We start from the raw sequence: 25,881 nt of genomic DNA on the forward strand, positions 1-25,881 counted from the left end.
TTTATCATGAAGGCACATTGTATTTTACCAAGTGCTTTTTCTCTATTAAAATAACCGTGTGATTTTTGACTTTAAGTCAACTTATGTTGTTTGTTACATTTACTGACTTGCGTATCTTGACTCATCCATGCATTTCACGGGTAAAGCCAACTTGGTCGTGGTGGATAATCTTTTTTTTTTTTTTCTTAACTTAAACAATTTGAGATTATAATATAGTTACAAGATTTCTCACTCTGCTTTCTTCCTTCTAAACGGTTCCATATATTTCTCCCTGCTCTCTTTCAATTCATGTTGTCTTTCTTACCAATTTTTATCGCATCCATATATGTGTATGTACATATTCCTAAATATAACCAGCTCAGTCTGTGTAATGTTATGTGTATGCACGTTTTCAGGGCTGACCATTTGGTATTGGGTAACCAGTGTGTCGTTCTCTGGGGAACTTTGTGTCTCCCACTCTCAGCATTCCTGAGGTGCCTGTAGCTTTTTCTTCCTTCCTTCCTTCCTTCCTTCCTTTCTTCCTTTCTTCCTTCCTTCCTTTCTTTTTTAATTTTATTTATTTATTTATCTTTTGCATGAGGTCTCGTGTACTTTTTCTTGTCCAATTCGGTATTTCATCATTGTTCAGCGCATCTTTTGGCAGTCATGATGGTGAGACTTTATGGATGTATGTCTCTGTTCTGTTTGAAACTATCTTATTGAGAAATTTTGAATCTTTGCTCATCAGGGATACTAACCTGATTTCTCTCTCGCTTTACTTTTCCCTCCCCCCTCTCTCCTTTCCCTCCTTCCCTTCTTCCCTTCATTTCTTTCTTTCTTTTTTGTGTGTGTCCTTACCTTATTTTTTCTGTTGAGAGTGATGCTGGCTTCATAGGAAGAACTTGGAAGTGCTCTTTATATTTCTATATGTTTTGAATATTTTAAGAAGGATTGGCTATAGATCTTCTTTGAAAGCCTTGTGGAATTCTGCTATTCATCCATCTGTCCATGGACTTTTTTAGTTGGAAGGCTTTTCATTACTCTTTAATCTGCTCATTTTTTATAGGTCTTTTTAGGTTGTTGACTTGTTTAATTTCAGTGATTTGGCTAAATCTCGAAATCCATTCATTTCTTTTAGGTTTTCCAATGTAATGGGCTTTTAAAGTATTCCCCTATATTGATCTAATTTACTTCATGTCTTTTGTTCCCTGTTCATTTCTGATTCTGTTAATTTTGGCTCTCTCTTCCTTTCTTTTGGTTAGTTGGGTCAAATGTCTATTGATCTTGTTTATCTTCTCAAAGAAACCGCTTTTAGATTTCTTAATTCTTTGTATTGTTTTCTTTGTTTCTATTTCTATTAATTTTTGATCTGATTTTTATTTATTGTCATCAGTTATATTTGGGTTCCCCACATATTTGAATTGAATTATTAACTCATTTGTTTGGGTGTTTTCTCTCTCTCTCTCTCTCTCTCCCTTTCTTTTTTTAAATGTAGATAGTTAGAGTTATAAATATCCCATGTTGTATTACTTCCAATGTATACTAGAAGTTTTTTTTTTTGTGTGTGTGTGTGTGTGTGTGTGTGTGTGTTGTGTTTTCATTTTCATTCAGTTTCAGATAAGTTTTTACCTGGCCCTGAAATGCTCCCATTTTTTTAGTAGTCTCTTTCAGTAGTACTCTTCCCCACCCCACCAACCTGATTGCTCATATTCCCATCCCCACTCACCCTCAGTTCACTTGTGAAATCTCTTCTCTTTCCCCTTTCCAGGGAGATCTAGGAGTCACCCCATGAGCCCTCCTTGCTATCTAGTCTCTCTGGGTCTGTGACTTACAGCATCGCTATCCTCTATTTTCCAGCTAATATCTACTTATGAGTGAATACATACTATGTGTATCTTTCTGGGTCTGGGTTACCTCACTCAGGATAATTTTTTTTGTTTTTTGCTATTTTAAAGTTTAATGTATTTATTTATTATCTTACATCCTGGCCACAGTTTCACCTCCCTCCTCTCCTTTCAGTCCTACCCAGCCTCCAATCTACTCCCTCTCTGTATCTGTTGTATCAACAAAACATGGGTTTACCTCACTCAGGATGATTTTTTTTCTAGTTCCATACATTTGCTTGCAAATTTCCTAGAATGATAATCTGTGCCTTTATATCTGTTCTGTATACTTAGTGGTTGTGATATGCCATGGGGATTTCCTTTTCATGTTTGCTGCTTGTATCTGTATGGGTATTTTTTTTTTTTTAAAGTCTAGGGAAGTGTTCTTCTCTGATCTTGTTGATAATTGTTCTATGCCATTGACTTGGGAGTCTTTCCCCCATCTATGCCTAAAATCAGATAGTCTGGCCTTTTCATGATATCCCACATTTATGTTATATTCCTTCCCTTTGTTTTAAATTATTTTTTAAATCTGTATTTCTTGCTTATTTGGTCTAGATCCTCTACATTATCTTCAAGTCCCGATACTATCTTCTGTTTGATTTGTTACACTTCTAAGGCTTTCTTTCCTTTGAATTTTCTAGTTGGATTATTGGGTTTTCCAAATTTCACCTTGAATTCTCTTCAGTGTTTTGATCTCTTTAGTGAATTCCTTTTTCAAATACTGGTTTGTCTTTGTTATTTCCATTAGTTTTATACTTGTGTTTTCTTAGACATTGCTTAGCTATTCATACTCAAGTTCTTTCTTCTTAATTTCACTGAGCTGTTCCTTTGTGTCTTTAAAGTCCTTGAATTCTTTGATGAAGTGTATGAGTGTTCTTTTAAGTTTTGTGTCCTGGGGTTCACCTAGACAATTCTCATTGAGAAATATTCCAAAAGAACTGGTAGATTTTTGAGGGCAGATACTGGCTGAACCATTCCTATTATTGTATTATTATTATTATTGTTATTTTTAGATGAGATCTTAGCACTTGAACTTACTTTGTTAGATCTGGGTCTGATATGGACAGAGCAGGTTTAGGGCAGAAGAGAGGATGTGTGAGTAGGTTTGGCCTAGAGGTTGGAAATGGGTTTAGATGGAATGAAATCAGGGTACAGCAGTTCTGGGCTGGTGTGCAGAATGTGTGTTCTGGTCCATGTCTAGAGAGCAGCTTATAGATCTGGCTGGATAGAGAATTTGTATGTAGTTGAGAGGGCCTTGTGGGTTGGTGGCAGGCAGAATGAGCCCTGGCAAAATCCTGGAGGTTGGTTGTCCTCTAGCCATGGGAGTCCAGACCAGGCCAGGACATTGGATGTGGGACCTGGGCTAGATCTGGTGGATTGGGGAGGTTGTGTTAGGGAAGGATCTCGTGGACTCCTTATATTAGACCCAGAGAAAGATGAGCAGGATCTCACTGTGTGGAGAGGTTGGATGTGGTGTGGGCATGTGCCTAAATTTTATCTATCTATCTATCTATCTATCTATCTATCTATCTATCTATCATCTACCTACCTACCTATCTATTCAAAATTCAGGTACTTTAATAGTTCAGTCTCCTTTAAAACATCCAAAAATCTCTCAGAACTTCCAAAGTCTCTAACTGTGGGCTTCTGTAAAATCAAAACTAAGTTAGTTACTCAAAGACAAAGAACCAGGCACAGTTACATTCAAATATAAGCTTTACACAGCTCAATGTCAGACTTCTGAGACTCACAATCTTCTAGGCTCCAAAGTCTTGTCACAGGACGCATAGCTCATGTCAGAGGCTCAGGCCAGCTCTACTCCACAACTGCTGCTATTCTTGGCAGTCATACCAAGGTCCTGGCATCTCCAAAATGCTGAAGTCTTCAAAGTAGCTAGGATGCACCTTCACCAACAGCCTCTCCAAGCTCTTTTCTGGGACTCTAGCTGCCATATGGTTCTAATCCTCAACTTCTCTTCATGTTCCCTTCAATCCTGGGGCTTCTACATCAATTAAGTCTGTATATTCTTCACCCATGGCCTTTCCTAGTCTCTCACAGTGCAAGCCTCTCATGCCTAAATTTTAAATGACACTAATTGTAAATAGATTGCTCTATTAGTTTCAATAATTTCCTCGAGTATCAATAGCCCTAAAGATAATAAAATCAGACTATAGCTCCTTATTTTTTGAAGGTATAGTTCCTGAGGTCAGTGTGTGGGTTTTACCAGGGCTCCCTGATGCTGTCATAGTTCCTAATTTTCTACTGAACATCAGTGGTCTTAGTCTTGGTTATATCTTTGTTCAAGCTATAAAATAAACCAACTCCCTTGGCCATGACCTGCACTTCTCCTTAGAGTGAAACTCCTCCAAGGTCCATAAACAATGAAATAAACTCCTTCAGGGATAGAGCATATCTGTTTAATAGCTTGATGCTTCTCCCAGACAGAATCTGGATCAGGACTTTGGAACTGAGGGTGTAATTGTGCTAAGTTTCTCTGTGAGTAACTGCCTGGTTAAATGTACTGAGTGCAGGAGAAGGTGACAGACAATAGCTGGGCTCTTTTCAATTTGCCATGGAAGCCATGTAAAGACAAGAGTCATTGGTGGCTCCCTGTTGAATTTAATGCTTCATTAGTATGTTGTTTTTCAATACATTTGGGAACTTCCCAGACATTGTGTCATCAAGTAATGTTTCTGCTTATTTGTCATTCCTTATTTTTTCTATTGATAACAAATCATGACAAAATATTTTTTAAAAACAGTTTTCATATACGTATTTTTTTCCATAGTAAGATGGACATACTTTTTTTTAACCTAAAGCATTTAGTCTTGACCAAATATTTGATGATACAAGATGGAGAACATCCTCAACATTTTCCCAATTTGATCAATAATTTGATTTTATAATTCTCATTGCTAAGAACATAAATATGTAGAATAGAAATGTCAGAAGTATCTTTATGGCCATTTCATCTCTTTCCTTCTTGGTAATCCCATTAAGTGCATTCTAGTGTTTTTAATTATATACCACAACAGAAAGGAAGGAACAAAATCTTTTTACCCACACTGCCATAGATCTTAGTCTCAGTATCAGGAATCTGGTGGCAAGTTCAGCAATATAGATGTCCTCTTACTACTGAGAGTAAGGCCCTCCAAGTGGGTTCTAGGGGGAGGGAGAGATGTTCATAAAAATTTTAAATATGCAAAAACACAGGGAGATTTATCTTTTTTCTATATTGGCTCCAGAATTATTTTTATAAAAAAAATAAAATGTCACACAGAAAGTTAGAGACTTCTTCGCATTCACAGAGGATACATTTAAAATATGTGTGAAAGCATGCGGGGAAGGGTATTATAAGCTTCCCGTAGAACCAGTACAAATTCAATTAAAATATTAAATCACCAACATAAACAGTTAGAACCACTGCTCTAGCTAGTTGCCATATCCAGAATCTTTATTTCATCTACCTGTATGAATACATTTAGGTTTATACATCAGGTCTTCCTCCCTTGGCCATTCACAGCCACTCACACTTTCACTCTGTTTACTAAGAGAGCACTAGAGAACTCACCTAGGCATTGAAGAACCCAAGAAAGGATGCTCTCACATGTTTGGCTGTCTGTAGACAGATAATAATTGAAGGAAGTCTGGCAGTTGAAATGGGCTTCCCAATTGTAGCCGAATATAGAACCTTAGTGTAGCAAAGGTCAATCATGCAATGGTACTTTAATAAGCTACATGGTTATCTGCTGTTTTCCACCCAATACTAGAAATAATACCTTAGATAATCAAGTTACAAAGGGGAAAGACTCATTTTTAGTGAATGATCCTGGGGTTTTCTGTCCATGATCTGTTGATCCCATTGCTTCTACTCTTGTGATAAGATAGTATATATTATTGGCAGGAGAATAAAAAATCAATTTCCTTCTAGATGTCTAATGAAAACTCAAATCCATCTTGTTATATTCTCTGCTTGTAAGTGTGTGAGTGGGATAAACACTGGGAGACTGTCCTCATGACTCGTAAGCTGGGCCTATGTTAAAAGTATTCAGTGAAAGTCTCTGGAGATTCCTTGTTCCCCCATAAAGTAAACCACTGGCAATACTGTCACGTTGGAGGGAATTTCAGACATAGGTAGCATACTGAGACAATTAGAGAATGACACTTGATTCTGATTTTAGCTTCTTCAGAATGTAGAAGAGTCTAGGAGGGGGATGGTGGGTCATCATAACATTACTGAAGTGTACTCCAGTGGTGTTTGCTCCCTTATGGGTGTTTGGCTTCTGTCAATCAGCATTTGATTCTTGCTACTTGATATAATGATGTTGATCTCACATATGACATTCTAGATTGCAAACAGGGAACAATATACATTTTCTCTTTTTTTTTCTTTTGGAGGAGAAATTATATCCCTACTAACATATTTTTTATCACTGTTGTTATGACTCTATACCATAGTTTAGCTCTTGGGGGACATTGATAATCTTATTCATCCAGTAAAATTCCACAAAAGCTAACTGTATTGGCATCATCATTTTTTTTATAGTACTTAATGGCCAGGAAATGTTCACTAGTCTAGCTGTTTAAAAACATTCTTATAATAACACGAAGAGACAATTCCCAATAACCTAATCAAACTGCCCCATTAGAACATTTCTAATACTACATTGTATCATTGAGATTTCCTTTCTAATATGAAGACTAAGTAGTTATACCACATATCCCCCCTACTAAACAAAAATTAAAGAAAAAAATCAATACTCTATCATCAATCAATCAATCATCTATCTACCTATCGTATATCTATGTATTATCTGTCATCTATCCATCTATCTATTGTCACATACCCATCTATTATCTATTATCTTTCTAGCCACCTACCTATTAATCAATAGTCTACCTGTATGTATGGCTATCTGTCCTTCATGTATCATCTCTTTATGAATCATGAATCTATGCATCTAATTACTTTTCATCTATCTGTTGCTGATTGTCGACATCACACTTACCCTCCTACTCTAACACATTTCCAGCTTTGAATCATTAGAGTCAGAGCTAGAAATATACTCCACAGCATCTAGGCTCCATTCCAAACATCTTTGCCACTTCACTTTTATGAGTTATAGATTCGGTGATGCTGAAAATATCAACTTGTAAGAGTTTTACAGAGAGCAGAGCCAGTTGCTGGTCCTAATACACAGAATGCAATGAAGGTCACTAGGATTTTTAATATAAAATTACAACATTTTTATTATCTGTTTTTCCATTTGAAAAGATGCTCTTACTTGCTATGTTCATTAGGGGCAAGTCTTAGCATTTGACTATTTCAGTATATATATTCTGGATATTTCAGTATATATATTCACCAGTAAAGCGGGCTGTATTTATTTATTTAATATTCAGTTGCTCTAAAGAAACTCTACATAAAGTGCTCTCTTTGGGCTAAAGTGCAACAATGTTGAATTTTAGATACCTGTTCCTAGAATCTGTGCATTTGAGACTTTTCCTACCTCTGTTCAGTGTGAAATAAATGTGGTTGAGATAAAGTTAGGTGCATGATGGAATAGCTTGCCTTCTGAAATCTTTGGTGATACTGTATTGTTTCTAAAATTTTTATGGCAGGTGTTTCTCTTTGTCATAGAAGCCCAAATATTTTCCTCTAAAATTTTAAGGTTTCCTTTTGTGTATTTAAGGTTTGCACATCGTACCTACTTGTATTTGCCTGTGTACTGTGTATTTCTTTAGAATCAATGCAGGCAGTCTATTTTTGTCTTTTAAATTTAATGTTATTGTTTGACAGTTTCATCCATGTATTTAGTGTTCTGATTTCTCTCTTCCTCATACCTACTTCCTGATATCTCGATCAATGCCACCTCATACCCACTAGTCCTTTTTCCCAGAGTCAGGAATTTGGTTTTGTTTTGTGACCCTTTTAGTTTAACCAGGGCCATTTGTGTAGTCATTGGGTTGTGACTATCTACTGGAACATGGTAGGGTCATTAGTGAGTGCATGCCAAAGGCAATGATTTCCCCTCTCACTTGGAATCTATCAGTTCAAATAGTTCAGAAGTAACTTCCTAAGCCTTTTCTGCATCCATGCTTGACTGTTGATGGGCCTGTTCTTATGCAGAGTAAGTGCAAGTATCAACAGCCTTTGTCTTGCCCAGAGGATGACTTTTTTCCCTTCTTCCAATCTTGGCTCTTACATTCTCTTTGTCCCTTCTTCTGTAATCTTCTTTGAGGGGTAGAATGTTTCATACTTTCGTTTTGTTTTGGGCAGACCCTCCCCCCTCACTTTTTCTCAGTACCTTAAACAGCCATGAGTCTGTGTTCACAGCTGTTCACTAGAAAGAGAGGCTTCTCTGATTAAGGTTGAGACTAGCATTTGTCCATGCATATGAAAATACATAGTTGGAAGGCAGCTTAATGCTGTGTCAATTTAGCTAAACAGCAGTGAACAGTCCCCATTTTGAGACTATTGTCTCCCCAGTTTGAATTTTGGAGGAGGTTTACAGCACCAGGCATGGCTTCCCTCATGTGGGAACACAAATCCAATCAGAGAGCAGTCGGTTACCTCCATAACAGTAATGCTTATTTTGCACAAACAGCCTATTCCTTAAAGTAGATTTCAGAGCAGTTTTATGTTTGCAGCAATATTTAAAAGAAGACACAATGATTTTCCATATGTTGATTTCCCCCAATACATGCACAGAATGCACCTTTCTCAATATTCCCTTACAGGGAGGTACACTTGTTATGACTAGCAACCTCTCTTCTGCACACCAGAAGTTCACAGTCTCCACGGTGGGTTTGGTGTAGTCCATGAATGTGGAAGAGGGGTCATATCCCGTTTCTCTGTGCACTTACCTGAACTGGTGATGTTAGTTACTGTGGGCTTCAGTGGCTTTCATGGCTGTGTGGTGGCTCTATAACATTGAGCATTTTTGTGTGTATTTTTGCCATATATATGTTCCTCCATAGGGCATCTCTTCACATTTTCTTTTGCTTATTATAAATTATTCTTTTTGTTATTGTTTATCATTAGACAGGTTTTGGGGGGAGGAGGGCATATTTTGGGTAGCAGATCATCCTAGATATGGCTTGTACAAATATTTTCTCCTTGAATGTGGCTCATCTTCTAATTTTCCTGATAGTGTCTTTCTAAGAGCAGGAATAGCCTGTTTTAACAATTGGAGTTATTGTTTAAGGCCACAGTGAAACAGAGCAACTTTTCTCTACATTTCACCTGCCAAAGACCAGTACACAGTATAAGAGCAGTGTCCTGGGAAGTAGAGCTAAGGGAAGGGAGAAGGTTAGCAAGGTGGGCTAATGGGGGGATGTCCTGTTGTATATGTTTGCCTTATTGGGTGATGAATAAAACACCATTGAGCCAATGGCCAATGAGGCAGTAAGATAGGCAAGACTAGGAGAGGAGGAGAAGTCTGGGAAAGGTAGGCCAGAACAGTCAAGATGTAGCAGGCAAAGGAGGTGCATGGCTGGCATTCTCCAGAAAGCCACGATCCCATGGAAATATATAGATTAATGGAAATGGGTTAATAATTAAGAAAGAGCTAGCCAAATAAGAATTCCCTACTCATCGGCCAATAGTTTCATATTAATATAGCGTCTGTGTGTTCATTTGGGGCTCAAGGGCTGCGGGACCTGCTGGGCCAGAAACCTCACTGGGCTTTTGCTTGTCTCCTGCAGTGACATGCATCTAGTGTATAGTGAATCGTTGGTGCTTAGGGTCTGTAGGAGAAGACATCAGTAAGTCCAAGCCCTGTGCTTGTAACACTACCTTGCAAGTTGTTACCACCTTTAGAGTCAAAGCTTCTTTACCTTTAATGAAAGTTTGACCACCACCACCACAAGTTCACTGGCAAAAGAAGATGCTACTACAAGTTCACTTTTATTGACCTTTCAGGCTGCTGTGAAGATTACATGACATGGAGGGCGCAGTGGTCTCTAGCACTGTTCATGGCTTATAGCCTGTATTCTTCACATCAGTGACCGGTCATTTTTCTCTTTGTCCTCAGCTCTCTGCTCTCTGTCAAGGGATTAGAGGCTAATAAACCAATAGACTTTAAGAAGTTTTTATTAGCAATTCAGTATCAATTCAAATACAAACAGTAAATCTCAGTGACCCTGTGTGTGATGCTTATATGTCTTTATAAAAGAAAAATTCTATCATATACTGAGTCTATTGGATAGGGTGTAGGCCAAAAGTCCCATTTGAAAATAACCAGCGAGAATGCAGATCTTAGTCTTAATAAAGCAAGATTCCATATGACTAGAAGGCAAAAACCAAGCTAACAGTTCCAAAGGTCATGATAAATGAATTAGGAAAGCAATCAAAACGGCTTAGCAAAGCAATGCTGTCATCCCTCATCTTAATGAATTTCCTAAAGAGTAAATAAAGGGAGAAAGATGAAAGTAATTATTGACTGTATACCTAGCTATTGGAGCTGCTGGTGTCTCTAAGGAATCCAGTTCATAAAGCTGAATTGTAGGTGAATTACATATATATCACACAGCTCCCTGAGAGCTGGCATGCTATATATCATGTTTACATTGGTGGTGTGTAAATACTGAGTTTAATGAACATGCTATGTAGAACATGCTATCCCCTGTCACATTCTGCTGAATTTATATACTCAATTTCCTAGGAGTTAGAAGTGTTGCAGGGAACATAGGGCGCTACACATCAGAGGCTTGAGTAGGCATCTACTTCTCTCATTAGATGTTGAATAGAGAGGGTGTTATTGTTTGCCACTGGACTGAAAAAGAAATGGAGGAGACACATGAAGGAAGATTTTTTTTTTTTTTTTAAAAAGACTTACAAAAGAGGAGGAGGAACGATTTGCAATATCACAGTGTTGACAAACATAGTGAATGGTATTTCCATGATTATTATATTAGAGGGTAGGCTTGCTGGCATTAATTTTATTAGGGCCAATCCAGTAGAACAGAGCTTAATTTATTATTTTATTTTTGCTGTTTTATGGATGGAGCCTAGGACCTCACATATGCTAGGCAAGAGATCTCTCACTGAATTGCATCTCTAGCCCCAGTAGAGAATTCTTAGACCTGGGAATTTCTGTTCCCTTGAATGATGAGAAGAAGATTATGTGGATTATATTTGTCATTCCAGTTGACATAGCAATTAAGACATCATGCTCACTAAGCTGTACCTCTGATTATATGATAATCATGATGCTTTAATCACGGTGGCTGGATATCAGAACAGCCAGACAGCCAGTAGAACTGAGGAGTAGTTTATAGTAGAATTTTGGGTGCAAGATACCATGTAACAGTGGTAAATTCTAGATCTGGAAGATACTATGGATGTTAAAGCTAAAACAATTTTTGTATTTTTTTCATGGCGGGCTTCTTATAGTGCAGCCTTGGGTTTGAACTCACTTTGTAGCTGGGAAGACCTTCAATTTTCTGATTCAATTCTTCACTTTTAGTTCTTGAGTTCTGGTATTACCCTGGAGTGAATTGCCTGCCTAGTTTTATGCAGTGCTTAGGATCAAATCCAGGGCTTTGTAAATCATTTTTACTGGGCTACTTCCCCAGCCCTGTGATGGAATGCTGGAGGGCCATCACTGCAAGGTTGTTGGGGAGCCCAAACAATGGACACTTGAATACCCTGAAGAAAGCAGGGTATTAAGTATCCTCACACATTTGGTTAGTATTGATACAAACACTAACTATAGCGTGTGTGTGTGTGTGTGTGTGTGTGTGTGTGTGTGTGTGTGTGTGTGTATGTATGTGTGGTGTGGTGTGGTGTGCAGGAGCACAGGCCCAAGCATGTACACACAGAGTCTAGCAGAGTTTATCAACTGCCTTCCTCTCTTTTACTTTATTTGAGTCAGGGTCTGCCAGTGAACCTAAGCTTAAGGTTTACCTAGGCTGGTTGGCCAGTGAGCTTCAGGGATCTTCCAGTTCCTGCTCTCTAGTGTATCTATGCCTGGCTTTTTTTTAAAACATGGCTGATCATGGTTTAAACTCAGGCTCTCATGCTTGCACAGTGATTGTTCTTATCCACCAATCAATGTGTGTGTAACAGTTTGATGCTGAGCTGGGTCAGGGAGGCTGGGATTGACATACTTTCTGTGTAAGTGTGCTAGAAATGACAGATGTGTGGCTCCAGGCCTTTGAATTTTCAGATACGACTGATATTTACAGAGCCTTTTGCCATCTGCCATTTAGGCTATGTTCGGACAGAAAAATCCGCCTGAAGAATAACCAATCCCATATTTAAGACATTTTGGTTACAGAATTAAATCAACTTGCAATCAAATAGGAATGTTATGTCTAAATCAATCCTAAAATGACCTTCCCCCTACAAAGAATCATTTTGAGAAAGGTCAATTTAGTTGTATGGTGTGATGCAGATCTGAAACATTTGTCTTCTAAAGTCATTGCTAAAAAGAATAATTTTGCAGGGACAGTCATTAGGGAGATCTGCCATTTCCCATTGCCCCTCCCCAAGAGTTAGAACCATTAAACTATGGTAACATGTGACCCAAGATTCCTTAAGATTGTCCCATGTTTCAAAACGGTCTCCAAGGTGAAACTATGCCTAGTTTATTAATCCTTGAAATCCATGTTTAGTGCCCCATCTTTAGGAAGTATAATTTAAGGTAAAATGATTGGGTTTATGCTTCTATATTTTCTTCTATATTAATGGTGGGGATATTGTGATGAAGGACAGAAGGAGAGAGAGAGAATGCCACAGCCCACATGGTACAACAGTAAATTTATTCTTGTTAATATAATTAAATCCAGCTGAGTATGGATGCACTCACTGGTGCATCCCTCAGTAGGCGGAGAGAGGCACAAAAATCACAAGTTCGAGTCCATTCTAGCCTATACAGTGAGACTGCCTCAAAAACCAAAAAATATTAAATCCAGATATTTAAAATAATCAAATTGGATGGTGTAAACTGTCTAGATGTGTAGTTTTACATTATTATATCTCAAATCAGTATCATTAGTTCACATCTTACAAATAAAAACTTCTGATAAGTTAAAGGAAAACATGAAAATTTTGACCATTAGCAATGAACTACATAGATTTTCATGTACCTGGATTAGTTGTTGCACTACGTTTGTGAGGGCAAAGATGGATTTAGTGGAAAGTTGGAAGTAATCTCATTTTGACTACAGATGGCTCTCTATTAACTATGTAAACTTACATGAGTTATTTAACTTTGGGAGGTATCATTTTTCTTATTTGGAAAATGGGATCAAGTGGGTAAGAAAGAAGAGGGCTTTTGAAAGCAGCTGAACTAGTGCCAGCACATGGTAGATGCTCTCTGCATTCATTGCTTTTCTGTCTTGTAGACATGTTTAAGTGTAGGCAAGGCTACTGGAGAATAGGGGTGGGGTGGATTGGGTGCTGCATCAGGTGACCCTGAGAGATATTTTCAATCTAAGTGATGTTTCTGGCAATGGGTCACACTTGCCTTGTCACCACCATACTGATCTGTATTCAGCTTCTATTTTATTGTGTTTCTTCTTCTTCTCCTCCTCCTCCTCCTCCTTCTCCTTCTCCTCCTCTTTCTCCTCCCCCTCCTCCTCTTCCTTCTCCTTCTCCTCCTCCTCCTCCTCCTCCTTCTTCTTGTTAATTTCCTATATTTGGGGCTCTACCATGTTCTTCATGGACAAGTCATAGGGATATGAACCCGTCATGGGTGAGGAGGGGTATGTTCACCTACTTCCTGTCTTGTTTCCTCTGCCTTCCTCAGTGTACCATCACTTTCAGTATCAATGTCCCTGTCCATATTGATTCTGCTCCCCAATGCCCGTGCTTTTTTTGTCATCAGATCTCTCTCTAGCTTCTCAATCACTCACTCTGAGAGCAGTGAGTATATGAAGCCACTTAGAACAGTATCTTAGCATTAAGCTTTTATGAGTTCTACTTACCATTTTACCTGCCTGTTCCCCCCTGGGTTGGAGTTTATCCCTCTGGGTCTGTTACCTTTTGTTCACATTCTTTTTGAACAAGATGTTCCATGGCTGTCTGTGAAGAAGATCAAAAGCAGCAGATCAGGGATATGAAACTTGGTATTTAGATTATAAAGTCAGCATCGAAATTGACCTTTGCTGGATAAGAAAACAGCAAGTCTACATACAACAGGCACACAGCACACACAAAATTGCTGATAAATAAAATAATGTTGGGTTTATAATTGGTTGTATTTATTTGGCCATGCTATTTCCATTTTTAAAAGCGTTGACACTGTCTTATTTACACACATATAAGATATATCAGAAACTAAAAGAAATCCTGCTGAGAGGGAGTGAGCACATTTGTATGCAATCACATTTTCTTTCTTGTTCTCCAAACAACTCAGTTTACTTCTAACAGGAACATCAGAGAGAATTTCTCACCGAGGAAGAGTGACCTTTAAAAGGAAATACCTGACAGCCAGATAAACTGCACACCATTTGCAGAGGGATTCAGTGGAATTTACTTCATCTATTTCCCTGGTCTCCAGAGGATGTTATTCATTCTGGAAGAGCACAGCTGATTGAAGGAATATGCTTGGATCAAAAGAGATAATGCCTTGAACTGTGTTTATGGGGGAAGTGTCTAGACCTCTGGATTCTGATCCATAACTAGAGACAGTTGGGTAAGACCACTTTAAAGGAAACTTATGGGTCAAGCAGGGTGACTGTCCCTATGCAGAGCTGTGTGACATTTGGTAACTAAGTAGAAATCATGACTCACTCCTAGACTTCAGGTACCTGGGTAACTGCATCCAGGAACTTGGGCCTGCTTCCTCTTGGATTATCAGGACCTACCAATACCTGGCTGGACTTTTCTACTTAGCTTACTATATCTCCATGAATACTGCATAACTGTTTCATCTGGCAGAGCTCTAATGAGAGGCAAGTAAGTTCCTATGCTAGAGGTACCTAGAGATATCCCAAGATACTTAAAAATGTAAAGTTGTAAAGTGAGGAAGCTAGGAATATATGAAGGGTATTTTGATGTTGAGAATTTAGAAGTAAATAGGTGTAGTACTTGCTAAGCAACCTACCTATCTGCAGTAGAGGGATCAGGTTGCAGAGGAAAACAGGCTGCACAGAAAGGTAGCATATGGCCAGTAGCAGCAGACTACAGATAGTAGAAGGTTGGAATTCTGAATTCATGAGCTTTTGGTTAGCTAATATTAAAAATATAGAAACAAAGATAAAGGAACATGAAAGAAAGCAGGTACCTTACCTATGCCAATCACCTGAGCAGAGGTGGATTTAAACTAAACAGCAGTCATTTTACGCCAGGAACCTACAGTGCAAACCAGGCTGACTATAAGAAGCAACCAGAGACCTAAGTTCAGACGTGACAGTTGTTTTTTTTTTTTTTTTCCTGTCTTATCTTTACATTTTGATTTTATTATTCATTTGTATGTGTGCATGTGCACACACACACATATATCCACAGATCCCCGGAGCTAGAGGAACAGGCAGTTGTGAGCCACCACCATGCATGGGTGCTGGGAACTCAACACCAGCCCTCTCTCTGAAAGAGCAGCCAGTGGTCTTAACTGCTAAGCAAAGCAATCTCTCCATCCCCTGTCTGCTCTTTCAGATACAGGAGGCTCTGTACAGAGACCACTCATTACTTTAGCTTGAATTTCTTACAGAACATGACTTTGTAGTCGTAATCCGGCCCGTCATTCCACCTCCTTCTTAACGACTCTTACCTGCTGCTCATACAACCAGTGTGCTAATGTGTGCTTTCAGCATAATCCTTGATAAGTTTAAACACATTTACTTCTTGCAGAAGCCACTTCCTAAGTGAAATGCTTGAAACTGTCTCAGTTTATAGGACCCCAAGGAAACTAATGCACACAGCCTACTGATGTTGCAGGCAGATATGTCTTTTGGATGACCTGAATTTTCAAATGTGAATGTGGGTAATTGACATTTGTGTTTATTATACCCAAGGAATCTTTGCGATAGGGAGGTAGTTAGTAGGTCCTGGTAGTGTGACTATTAGCAGGTGAATCCTCACAGAGACCGGAGGGAAGGAGAGATTGTAAAAAGGACATATATCTTTTATAGTTCATACTCATGCATATTTTAAAATGCTTACACGATGCTAAACAAAATGCTCAAAGGAAAAAAGGAGAAAACATCCCGAAATCCCATGCCTGATTGAGTGTGTTGCACCTGCAGGCTATTTTCTCCGTATTTAGGCAACATAAACAAAAATGAAATCTTACTGTTTTGAAACCAGTTTTGTTCACCTGTCTTAATACTATTAATATATGTTCACATAACCAAAGACAACATATTGATCATGTATTGAAAAGCAATTTCTTGAATCATTGGTACCAAACACTGTCTTTTTTTTTTTTTTTTTTAAACAGCTTGATGCAAAAATATCTTAAATGCTTTAATTTCTGTCAGATTCTGCAGGTACCCAAGGGATTTAATGGTGGTAGTTTTATTATAATGTTGTGCTATAAGACTAATTTTTCTGGATAATGGTTTTGATAAATTTCTGGGACTTGTGATTCTGAGCTCATAGCATTGCCTCTCAGAAATACATTTATAATCTAGAAACAATGAAACACTCACCAGGAAGTTTTCCCTTTATTGACAAATTTCATACAATTAGAATAAAGGATTTTAGTTCCTTTATTCATATGATTCATATGAAGCAGTTTAACTAGGTTAGTTTGGTCATGGTATATGGGGCAGGTTGATTAGGTTGCCTAACCTGGAAACGTTTTAAAAATATTTCTTTATGCTCCAGACATACAACTCAATGGTGGGCCACTTGTTTAGTTCAAGCCTCAGCACTAAAACCCAGCTTTATTGCTTTAAGGAACTATGAATGAGTTGAATTTGCACTGTAAGTGCATAAAGGTTTCTTGTACTCAGGATGCTATTATTGAGAATAATTATTTTGTATTAATTGGAATAGCCAAATATCAGGACTGGAGAGATGGCTCAGTCAGTGAGGTGCTTGCCAGAAATCATGAGGATCTTCAACAAATACATAGGAAGACACTTGTGTCGGTATGTGCTTGTAGTCCCAGCAATGGGGAGGCTGACACAGGCAGAGACCTTGCCTGACAGCCTCACAAAATTGGTGAGCACCAGGTCCTAGTAAGGGAGTTAGTCTCAGGAGAAAAACCAAGATGTACGCCATTCTGATGGTTCAGTGGGTAAAGACACCTGACATTTGACTAAGTTCTATCCTCAGGATCGCCGAGGTGGAAAGGGAGAGCAGACCAACACAGAAACTGTCTCCAAACCTCTGCTCCTGTGCCTGGCTTATTTTTACCCACAGATAAGTGCACAAAATAAATAAGTAAGAACATAATGTAGTAAGAAAAACCAAAGTGGGTGGCTCCTGATAGACCATGTACAAGATTTCTCTAGCTTTCACATGTGTACCTTAGCACACATGCATGTGCATATGCACAAAGACACACAAAGTAAATTTCCAAAAGAAAGAAGAGAAACAATATAACTAACACATAACATGGAAATAATTACGTTTTATTTGAACTGTGAAAAATTTGCTAGAATTCTTGGTAGAAAATGACAGTTAATAATGACATAAGCTTTGAAAGTATTTTTTTTTTTTTTTTTTACCTTAGTGGGCTCTTTCATGAAGGTGTTTTTTATTTTTTACTGAAAATGTTTGTTCAGCACACAGCACATGCCACTAGAAATTGCTTCAGTTGTTGTGTGTACAAGGATAGGTAATGTGGTTTTAGGGACAGGACCTCACTGTTTCTGTAGATTTTAAAAACTCTTGTTAGACTATTGTAGCTGAATTGTAGTGTTTTAATCATGGTCATAGAGTAAGACAAAAACACACATAGGGTCTGTGACATTGCGCTGTCACCTAACAACAGCAAACTTCTGAAACGTCTCCAGCGGACACAGGGCTGAAACATTTGAGTGAATGGCATTTTGAACCCATCAAGCAGAGCTAAAGCTAAAAGATCTACAGTTACTTGTCAATCACCATGTTGAGAGACACTCTTATTAATTTCCAGAGATTACTTGTCATGTCACACAGGTGTAAATGCCAAGGAGGTGACAAGAAGAGTTGAGAAAAGAGAGGAGGTGGCACTGGGGACTTAGCGAAGGCACTTTTCGTCGTTGGAGAGTATTTAGTCTATTTATTGCAGTTAAATAAGGGGGTGGAGCCAGGGGTGGAAGTGACCTGTGGAAGGAGACAAAGTGAATATCCCACTACATCTATTTGTGATTAAGTATCATTCAATTTAATCCTTATGATTAAATAGTCAGTATTTGTCTTTTAATTTAATAATGAAGAAATTGTAGATTGGAGAGGACTGTTAATTTTATGTAGGCCATTCTCGTAGGGTTCTGAGAACTGCGATTCTCATCTCTGTTTTTTGGACTACTTGGAAGTGAGACTTTTTCACTGACAACTGGCTATGTATGAATACACACTGGGGTTTGTTCCTGCCCGTCTGTACTTCCTGCTGCTCTAGATGCTACCAGTGAATTAAGAAGCAGCTCTCTAACTTCTGTCCTTTTCCCCTCTAGATGTAAGTGCCACGGTTGCACTCTTTGGGATAATGTCCCATGGTGGACATCATTATGGTTAATAGGCTTTACGACTCGGCAGGATTTTTCCTTGATCTTCTACCTGGGCAGCTTTAGGTTTCCAGATAAGTTCCAGGTCAATTCCTCCAAATCCTGTGTTCGATGTGTATGACATCTTCATCAGTAGGTTCTTAGATTCAAATTACAGGAGGTAACCAAGGTCTATGGCAACAACCCATACTGCTTTGGGAGTCTTTCTTGTATGAACTAGATACTCCCAGGAGGCAGGTGTTCAGGCTGTCCCTTCAGCACCAGGGACACAGCCTGGCAAACCTGTCAAATTCTGGGTCGATTTCAAGAGTTCTTTATTAGCCAGACCCTGAATATCCTTCAAATATCAATGAGATAAGTTTCAGGAGTAATAATTGACTATTCACTTGTCTATTATTTAAAAATCAGATTAGTTCAGAAGTAAGGGAGAGGGAAGAAGGATTTGTTTGATTTGTTTTTTACTCTAAATTGCATTCCTTTCTCTGTTTACATGCTAAAACAAAATTAAGCACACAATGAACTAAAGACAAAGATAAGATAATAAATAGAGGTGTGAAGTTGAAAAGAGAAGGAGAAATAAACAACTTAGCATAGTAAATAATGTTATGCCCAACGGAATTTCTTTACCTAAAATAGGAAAGAATGTGTATATATTTAAAAGATTTATCTTTTGATCAGAAAAATATTGTACTCATATTTGGGCACTCTCAAAGGAATTCTGCTAACAATACTTGAATGTAGATAGGCAGAAGGGATTGTTGACAATGACATTTTAAGACTACAACATATTGTGATGTGATATGAGAGAATAATAAAAGAATGTAACTCTTTGGGGCCGGAGAGATGGTGCATCAGTGATCCTGCTTGTGACATGAGTTTGATCCCCAGCATCCTTGTAATGATGGCTCACAACTTTCTGTAACTCTGTTCCACGGGATCTGATGTGCTCCTCCCGTGTAAGCACCAAGTGCCCACATGTATATGTGTAGATGAAACACTCATGGGCATAAAAAATAAATCTTAAAGAGTATTGAATCCTTAGAAATTCTATCATATTGTTTGTATTTCCTTATTTTACTTCAATTTTCCTAACCAGGATTAAGTTTCAACAATTTACAGTAATTAGCTAAAGTCACAATTTAAAAAATAACTCAAACATCTCTTCTTTGATAACTTTATTAATGTATATAATGTACATTGAACATATTCACACCCAGTCCCCTCTCTTATACATTTCTTAAATCAGATTTAAGTGTCTTGTACACATGATGAATCAGCTGTATTTTTTTATGGGAAAGATGTAAACCATTAATTTTTTGGGCTTAAATTAAGCTGAATCACAGGAACCAAATTTATCAGATATTAGTTATGATCACCCAAGCTTACAGTGCTGGACAATGTTGACTTCATTGCTGAGTATGAGCATTTTAGTTGACATCACAGATGGGAAAAGGAAACTTATTCATTTTGGATGTCTTCAGGAGAAGGCAAGTTGTGGGATTCTCAATGGGAGATACTTTGCTAATGGATTTGATGGATTTTATGCACCCTGGCACTGCAAGTCCTGGAGGGGAGCAGATTCTGATAACATTAACAATAGATAAAATATATGAAGAAAACTGTGAATTTACTAATTCACAGGGCATTAGGGGAAGGTGAAGAGGAATACTGATAACTTTATTCAGGGCACATTTTTTTTTTTTTTGGTAGCATCAGGATACCCATGAGACCAGATTTTACATTTAAAGATCATTGGGTGAGCATGGAATTAAAGCCAAGGTAGTAATGAGGGTTTTGACCAACATAGGGTAGGGCCTCTTGAGTCTTTCGAGCAAAGACTTAATAGTATAAGATGGTGTGGCTAATTACTCAGCCAGGCCCCTTCTAAATGCCTTAGTCCTATTAATTTATTAAATCCTGTATACCCATGAGATAGCACCCTCTGAGATAGCGTTTCCTTTAAGTGGGAAGAATATATATGGCAGAATCAGATGTAAGACACTCTCCCACGGTTACAAGGATGGGAAGTTGTAGGAGCTGGGTTTGAGGTCACGTGGTTGGAACCCAAAGCTTCCACCCTCAAGAGCCAGGGTACTCAGCGCTTCCTGTAGGGTCATGCAGTACAAGCACTGCCAGGTTCCACTCCCTCCACTTTCGAGTTCCATGTTCCAAGCTCTCCATCGTGGTTTTGTTTTACAAAAGAAGTCTTCTGTCAGATAAATGGCAGCCCCGTGAGTTGTTTCTTTGTGTTACCTGGCAGTCGCTTTCAGATCGTTTTACTGTGACATTGCATCCAGTCTGTGTGGATTGTAGGTTAGATGACCGTAAATTCTCATGCCAGACATTTACACATGTTTGGATCACTCTAAATAATTTTACATTGTCTTGCAAATTATTTCTGTCTGATTGTACATGACTCTTACCAGTTTTGATGTAACCTCATTTCTGTTATTTCTTCTTTAGTAGTGTGTGTGTGTGTGTGTGTGTGTGTGTATGTGTGTGTGTATGTGTGTGTGGTCTATGTGCTTGTATGCATGTTTATAGGTATATGGATTCATGTAGAGGCCAAAGGTTGATCTTGCATGTCTTCCTCCATCAATCTCCTCCCTAAGTCTCTCTATACCAAACAGATTTTACCAACTCTGCTAGTCTAGCTTTCTCGTGAGTTACCCTGTTTATACCTTCCCATATGCTGGGCTTGTGGGAGGCACCCATGCCTATCTGGAATATGAGAATGCTACAGATCTGAACACTGGTCCTCATGATTGGGTTGTGAGTATTTTACCCCCTGAGTCATCTCCCCCAGCCCCATTTCTGTTATTTCTTAGTTCTTGGACATACTTCCAATTATCAACTTCTTGCACCAATTAACAGACCAAATGGTGATGGGAAATATTCTTTGAATGGGTTATGAAACTATTAACTTTTGAAATGGATGTACATCCTTAAGAATTCCAAATTAGTTACCTGAGCTCATAGGTACTCACAGAGACTGAATCAACAACCAAGGAGCCTGCATGGGTCTGACTTAGGCCCTCTGCATATATGTTACAGTTATGTAGCTCACTCTTCTTGTGGGATTCCTCACAGTGGGAGCAAGGGCTGTCTCTGACTCTTGCTGGCTTTTGAAATCCTATTCCTCATACTGGTTGCCTTGTCTAGACTTGATACAAGGTGAGGTGCTTAGCCTTATTGAAACTTGCTATGCCATGTTTTTTTTTGATATCCATGGGAGGCCTGCCCTTTTCTGAATAGACATGGAGGAGGAATGGATGTCAGGGCAGAGGGGAGGTTGAGGGGAAGGGCTGAGAGGAGAGGAGGGAGGTACAACTGTGGTCAGGATATAAAAATGAACAAACAAACAAAATTCCAAGTTAGGAATAGCAAGATGGCCTCAGCAGGTCAAGGTGCTTGCTGTCATGTTTGATAACCTAAACTCAATTCTCAAGACTCATACATTGGGGGGAAAGAACGTACTCCTGCAAGTAGTTCTCTGACTTCCACACTCATGTTGTCACATGTACCCTCAAATAAATAAATGAGTAGAAAAAAATTAAAAACAATTCTAAATACCGCTGAATTTCAGTGGGTGCTACTATCTTTTTTAGGTGGTAATTTTAAAGCCTGGATCACAAAGTCTTGCTTTTTGTCATAGTTTATTGACTATAAATCTATACTTGGAGTTTATCTGAGTTTATCTAAGGGGATGTTTTTATTTTATACTTTCTTATTTGATCAATTTTCTATTATTAGTAGAGCAAATCATGGGCACGAAGGAAGCTCACGGTGTTCACTGATGTACTTTATGCCCTCTTGTAAGTGACTGAAGTTTGCCCTACTAATTCCAGGATATATTCCAGATCCTCTGAAGAGTTCTTCGAGGTCTTCAGAGGAAAAGTACTCTACAGCCTCCTTCAAAGTCTCAAAGACTTTGCTTATGTGCTGAAGACTTTATCTGATTGTACCCAAAGATGTGGGGTAGATTTTGAGTCAATGCATGGAGACAACTCAATTTTATGCGCTATCTATCAATTACTTTCTAGGCAGGTCAAGTCATGTGAGGAATATCCTCATTCTTCCAAAAATCCTATGAAGATGCTCAGACCTGGAATCTGTGACAGGGTTTGCCAGCGGTAACAGAAAACCATCAAAGGACCAGCAGAGTTAGTGTGTCCCTTGGCAGAAGGTGAGCTGGCTGCTGCACTCATATGGACCAGAAGGGGAGAGGCTTTGCTAGCTCACTGTACAGCTGTGAGACCTGTATTGCATTTGTGGTCCCAATTCTGTGTTTGGAGATGTTTCAGTTCATCAATTATAAATGTTGTGTGTTGCTGTACATGTCACAAGAGGACAACAGATGATTACTCCAAGATAAGTATTAGAGGAAAGCAATCCTTTGGGAGAAGTGGGAATTTGGATACCGGACAAAGAGGGAATTAGAAATGCATTTAGTGAAGAGAAGCTGGAGCAATGCTCTGATGGCAATTATAGTTTGGAAAAGTCTACAGCAGGAGAGATCTGCCATCACTTGCCAACTGTAGAGTGTTTTGGGTCTCCATAACAAATTCATAGTTCCCTTGGAGCAAAGGGTGATTTTCTGAAACACTAGCATAAATATAAAAGTACTTTGAAAGTGCAAAGCAGCCACTTAGCCGTAAACATACCTACTGGGAGAGATGTGTGAGGGAACAAGATGTAACATGAATACTTGTGGGAGCCAGCTAAAGTTGAAGATTTGTGTGAGTTTTGTTTAAAACTTCACTTAGCCACAGCTAGGCATGGGGGTTGTTCTTTTAAAGCTTTCCAGCACTGCCTTCATTTTAATGAAATAATCTGCCTATCACATTTTGAAAGATCTGTTTTGAAAGTGATAATTCATAATAAATTGATTTCAAAGTAAGACTCCAAATAGCATCATAATAAAATATTAAAAATTTTAAATGTGTATTTTTATAATATATTGGTATATACCTTTCTCCATGGGGTAATTTAATGTAAACACACTCTTCTCTGCTTAATGTCATGTGTTATCTAGCATGCTGACTAGGTGGTAAGCAATCAAACAAAACATAGAAAGACAATAAGATTAACTGCTATTAGTATAGAGCAAAAGCACTGTGCTCTCCCCTTACCCCTGAGTTAGTTTTCTGTAGCTTCAGTTGCCTGCAGTCAACTGTGGTCTGAAAATATTAAACAGAAGCATATTTACCATTCTAAGATAGAGGTCAAGAATTACTGGACCTAAGTAGCATAGTATGCATTTAAGTTTATAGTAACTTCATTTCCTTTTTGTAGTGTGTGTGTGTGTGTGTGTGTGTGTGTGTGTGAGTGCATGTATGTTTATGTGAATGTGTGTGTGTGCTAGTACACATGCATATGGAAGCCAAGAGTTGATGCTAGTGTCTTCTTCAGTTGCAGTCTACCTTGTTTTTTTGAGACAGGGTGTCTCACTGAATCTGAAGCTCATTGATTTGGGTAGACTGGCTGGCCAACAAGCCTCAGGGATCCTTGTCTTTCTGCCTCCTAAAGTGTTGGGATTATCAAAGCAAACCAATGCAATTGGCTTTTATGTGGGTGCTAGATACTGAACCTAGGTCCTTATGATTGTGCAATAAACACTTTAGCAACAGCGCCATATTTCAACCCTGGTTTCTTTTCCATTATTGAAACTGGAAAATGGAAAATAGTGACCAACTCACTGTATTGTCTCTGACTGCTTGTTAGGAGAGTCTGATAATTATGTTAAACTAAGTAACACAGATAAATTTCATAATTTGACTATTTTTCAAGCATGCATTTCTTTCTAAAATCTAAGCTTACTTATAACATCTTGGCTTTTACGGCAATAATAAAATCTTCCAGTGTTGAAAAATGTTCTTAAAGACCAAAAAACAAAGACACCTTTTTATTGCCAAGATTAAGTGTTTCTTTATATCATATCAACTGTGGTAGCATGTACAAGACCATCACAAGCTCACATCTCAGCATGGAGAAAGGGGAGGAGAGTACAAGTCTTATCCTTAGCCAAAAGCCATATTGGCAATTGATAGCTTGTAGAGGGAGAGTCAGTTTTCTTTAAGGGTTTGGCCCTGATAGGTGGACCATGCCCCAGTGGATAGCCACACACCCAACAGTATATGGACAGCTCAAAGTGGACTCTGTTGGATGTATATGGAAGGAGTGGATTTAGGTGAAGTTGAGGGAAGAGGGTAAATATGATCAAAGTACATTGTATGAAATGCATTTGACAAAAAATGTGTTTAATGTTCAAATATGTAGAAGTTCTACATTCCCATTTTAACTATTTAGAATTAACAAATTTGTATATTTTTATAGATATAAGATCAACGATTAATAGCTCAGCTTTTGTCACCATCACTGAAGCCAGGTTCTGAAAGATCTACTTTCGACTTTGTGAAGTGCATTGTAAAACCGATACCGGCATGAGAGGACACACATTGGTGTGTGTCTCAGGCATCTGAGATGCTCAATAATCTAAGATGGTCTATAAAGAATTCAAGGAGAGCGAGTCAAATGCAAGAAACACAGTGACCCAGCAGCAGACACTAAAGTGCACACAGGAGAGTGTGGGCAGGCCCTTGGTAAGGAAGGCACCTGGGAATGCAAGCTTCTTGCAGAATCAAGTTCTCGGTCTCTTAGCTGAGGGACAAGATGGCTTTTCGAGAGGAATGCCAGCCTAGGTCAAGGTTCCACATCACACAAATGCAGGAGCCTAATGGGCTAAAGGGCTGAGGGAAAGAAATGCTGAAGGACACTGTTTTGCATCAAGGGACTCCTGTTCCCAGTCCATGGAGCGCCAGCATGCTGATTACGCATGCGCCCAGAGCTCAGCCAGGAGAAACTTCATACTTCGAACTGCGATATCAAAAAAGATGATCTGAGGACACGACACAACCCGAGGAAGATTCCATCCTGTAAAAACGTAAATTTATTAGAAAGAAGAGAGACTGGTGAGCTGAGGACAAGATACAACCCGAGGAAGATTCCATCCTGTAAAAACGTAAATTCATTCCAAGGAAGAGAGACTGAACTGAGAATACAGTTGAAGGGAAGTCTCCGCTTGAAAGCAATTATCTAGAGATGTGTTTTCCCAGGGTTAGGCACAGAGGTGCACAGCTGTGATTCAAGGAAGCCAGATTGTATCTCAAGCAGGCAGCCAGACTTGGCAGCATCATCTACATGCTACCGGCTTTTCATTCATGCAAAACACAAGAGTTTAGGTGTGGAATAAAAAGAGCCACCAAGAGCCCCAGATACCGGACATGAAGTTGCAGGACTTGCTGAGTTTTGGTTTTGATTTGGCCTTATCTCTCTTTGCCCTTCCCCACTTTTGGAAATGGAATGTTTACTCTGTTCCATTCTAAGTATAAACTTGCCTTTTTTTTTT

This window comes from Phodopus roborovskii, unplaced genomic scaffold, assembly GCF_943737965.1.
Source record: "Phodopus roborovskii unplaced genomic scaffold, PHOROB, whole genome shotgun sequence".
In the NCBI taxonomy this organism is placed as follows: domain Eukaryota; kingdom Metazoa; phylum Chordata; class Mammalia; order Rodentia; family Cricetidae; genus Phodopus; species Phodopus roborovskii.